Source organism: Phoenix dactylifera, unplaced genomic scaffold (genome assembly GCF_009389715.1).
Source record: "Phoenix dactylifera cultivar Barhee BC4 unplaced genomic scaffold, palm_55x_up_171113_PBpolish2nd_filt_p 001340F, whole genome shotgun sequence".
NCBI lineage: Eukaryota > Viridiplantae > Streptophyta > Magnoliopsida > Arecales > Arecaceae > Phoenix > Phoenix dactylifera.
The window spans coordinates 60,052-64,330 of record NW_024068668.1 but is presented as its reverse complement, the minus strand read 5'-3'; positions in this window follow the sequence as shown (position 1 = coordinate 64,330).

The following is a 4,279-nucleotide window of genomic DNA, read 5'->3' as shown; positions in this document are numbered from 1 at the left end:
CTGTGTACCCTTCTACCTTTAACTCTGATGATCCTCCAAAAACCAAGAATAAATCTTTAGTTCTTCTCAAGTACTTAAGAATATTCTTCACAGCTGTCCAGTGTTGTTCACCTGGATTCGACTGATATCTGCTTGTGACACTCACAGCAAGGGCTATATCAGGTCGTGTACATAGCATAGCATACATGAGGCTCCGTATTGCCGATGCATAGGGTATCTTGCTCATGCATTGAATCTCTTCAGATGTGTTCGGGCACATCTTCTTGGAGAGATGAATTCCATGCCTTAGGGGTAAGAGACCCCTCTTGGAGTTTTCCATGCTGAACCTCTTCAGCACCTTCTCTATGTACATTTTCTGTGAAAGGCCAAGCATCCTTTTAGATCTATCTCTATAGACCTTTATTCCCAAAATATAGGATGCTTCCCCAAGGTCTTTCATGAAGAATTCTTTTGACAACCAGACCTTGACCGAGGTTAGCATGGGAATATCATTCCCAATCAGGAGAATATCATCTACGTATAGTACGAGAAAAACGACAGCACTCCCACTAACCTTTTTGTAAACACGGTTCCTCTTCGTTTTTGATGAAATCAAACGTTTTGATTGCGTCATCGAAACGAGTGTTCCAACTCCGAGATGCTTGCTTTAGTCCATAGATGGACCTTTGCAGCTTGCAGATCTTGTGATCTCCATCACTGAAAGTGAAACCCAAAGGCTGTTCCATATAGATATCTTCATCAAGATATCCATTCAGGAAAGCAGTTTTCACTCCGAGATGCTTTTTTTTTTTAATATATATATATATATTGCGCACTTTTACTCTTGTGGTGATTTCTCCGTGTAACGAGCAATCAGTCAACAACTCTCACACCAGGTGGCATAAGGTGTCGGGCATCAAGACTCCCCTACGGACTTATGCTCGGAGTTCTCATCACAAGCCCACTTGACCTTTGACAATAGGTAGCCCTTTTCGATGTTTCTGACTAAATCCATTATTATTGATGATTTTTTTTTTTTTGGATTAGATAAGTATGATTCATCAGGGTCCAAGGTTGCTACTATACTATCAATATAATGTCGAGCCTAGACCTTAGAAGTGTCGGCCAGTGTGTAGTGAAATTCCGAAGTATTAATTAGCTTACAACTCCCTAAGAGAGACTTAATAAAAAGAACTTAAATTTGTATTACTTCCGACTAGTCATTGGGCTTTTTAGATTTTATATACCTTATGTGTTTAGCATTCTCGCATTAATGTATAGAAATGAGGTTTTTTTAAAAAAAAACAAAAACTTTTTTTTAATTTTTTTTATTATTATTTTATAAAAAATAAAAATGAACACATTTTTTTAAAAAAGATATTTTTATTTTTTTATTATTATTTTTATTTCTTTTGATAAACCTAACATTATGAAATGAAAACGAATGCAAGAGATGCAAACAAAACAAAAAATGAAAAAAATACTTAAAAATATCCCCAAACCTAAACCTAACATTGTCCTCAATGTTAAAGAAATCTAAGAGAATTGGGTTGCCTCCCAACAAGCGCTAAGTTTATTGTCTTCAGCCAGACACGGTGTATCCTTAATTATTTTGATAAATAGGGTTCGTCAAATTAAGGGATTCGATCAATTGCCCATCGGTAACACAGTCCACATAAGGTTTTAACCTTTGACCATTGACTTTTAAAATATGTCCACCATTGAGGTGTTGGATCTCTACTGCACCATAAGGAAAAACCTTTTTCACTACGAATGGTCCATCCCACCTAGAGCGAAGTTTACCCGGGAAGAGTCGCAACTTTGAATTGAACAGCCAAACCTTTTGACCAGGTTCGAAGGACTTACGGTTAATATTTTTATCATGAAAAGCCTTAGTCCTTGCTTTATAAATTTTAGCATTTTCATAAGCCTCATTGCGCAATTCTTCAAGTTCACTTAGTTGGAGTTTTCGGTGAGGACCAGCTACTGCCATATCTAAGTTAAACTTTTTGATAGCCCAGAAAGCTCTATGTTTAAGTTCTACCGGTAAGTGACAAGCTTTTCCAAAAACTAATCGGTAGGGAGACATGCCAATAGGAGTTTTGTAGGCAGTACGATAGGCCCAGAGTGCATCATTTATCCTTTGAGACCAATCTTTCCTATTGGGACGTACCGTTTTCTCTAAGATGTGTTTTAACTCCCTATTGGACACCTCGACTTGTCCACTCGTTTGGGGATGATATGGGGTAGCAACTTTGTGGGTGATGTTATATTTGCGAGCCAAAGCCTCGAAAGACCGGTTGCAAAAATGAGATCCCTCATCACTGATGATGGCTCGGGGTGTGCCAAAACGACAAAAGATGTTTTCATGTAAAAATTTAATCACAACCTTGTGGTCATTAGTTTTAGTGGCGACAGCTTCTACCCATTTTGAAACATAATCAACCCCTACAAGAATATATTTGAAACCAAAGGATGGTGGGAAAGGGCCCATAAAGTCAATACCCCAGACATCAAATATTTCTACAATTAAAATAGGATTGAGAGGCATCATAGCTCTACGAGAGATGGTACCCATCCGTTGGCACCATTCACAAGTTTGGCAAAAGTTATGGGCATCTTTGAAAAGAGTGGGCCAATAAAATCCACTCTGTAAAACTTTTGCTGCAGTTTTTCTACCCCCAAAATGTCCCCCACAAGCTTGTGAATGGCAGAATGAAAGAATACTTTGAAATTCGCATTCGGGGATACATCGACGGATTACTTGATCGGGACAATACTTGAATAGATCGGGATCATCCCAATAATAGAATTTCACTTGTGAAAAGAATCAGTTCTTGTCTTGAGTTGACCAATCATCAGAAATTCGTCCTATGGCCAGGTAATTTACTATGTTTGCAAACCATGGCGTTTTCATTCCTTGTACCCCAAATAGTTGTTCATCTGGGAAAGCATCATGTAAAGGTGAGGTATTCTTAGAGGGCTCAAGAAGAATCCTAGATAAGTGGTCTGCTACGACATTTGCAGTTCCTTTCTTGTCACGAATTTCTAGGTCAAATTCTTGTAGTAAAAGAATCCATCGAATCAGACGGGGTTTGGTGTCCTTCTTTGCAAGAAGGTGTCGAAGGGCAGCATGATCAGTGAATACGGTAACCTTGGATCCTAAAAGGTAAGATCGAAACTTGTCTAGCGCAAATACTACAGCTAGCAACTCTTTCTCAGTAGTGGTGTAGTTCAATTGTGCATCTGAGAGTGTTTTACTAGCGTAATAGATGACATGAGGTACTTTATCTAGCCGTTGCCCTAAAACTGCCCCAATTGCATAGTCGGATGCGTCACACATTAATTCAAATGGAAGGGTCCAATTAGGAGGCCGTATGATAGGTGCAGTGGTCAATTTCGAGCGAAGATTTTCAAATGCTTCTTTGCATGCTACATCAAAGACAAAGAGAGTGTCCTTGGCAAGAAGATTGCACAAGGGTTTGGAAATCTTGCTGAAATCCTGAATGAAGCGACGGTAGAAACCAGCATGGCCAAGGAATGATCGGATTTGTTTCACAGTTTTGGGTGAAGGGAGATTGGAAATAAGATCGACTTTGGCTTTATCTACTTCAATGCCCCTCTTGGACACGACGTGTCCTAAAATTATGCCTTCTTGAACCATGAAATGGCTCTTTTTCCAACTTAATACTAGGTTGGTCTCCTTACATCTTTTCAAAACTAAGGTCAAATTGTTCAGACAATCATCAAAAGATAGGCCAAAAAATGAGAAATCATCAATGAACACTTCTAGAAAGTTTTCCACCATATCTGAAAAAATGGCCATCATGCATCGTTGAAAGGTTGCGGGTGCATTGCATAGTCCAAAAGGCATCCTCCTATATGCAAATGTCCCAAATGGGCAAGTAAAGGTGGTTTTCTCTTGATCGTCCGGGTAGACAGGTACTTGATTATATCCAGAATAACCATCTAAGAAACAGTAGAAACCTTGACCAGCCAACCACTCCAAAATTTGATCTATGAAAGGTAGAGGGAAATGGTCCTTCCTAGTCATTGAATTAAGTTTTCTGTAGTCAATGCACACACGCCAACCCGTGGTTGTGCGTGTTTGTATCAATTCTCCTTCCGTATTTTCAACCACAGTGATACCTGATTTCTTGGGTACCACTTGTGTCGGACTCACCCACTTACTATCAGAAATTGGATAAATGATTCCGGCATCTAATAACTTCACCACTTCTTTCTTGAATACCTCCTTCATGTTAGGATTGAGTCTTCTTTGCATTTCTCGGGTGGGCTT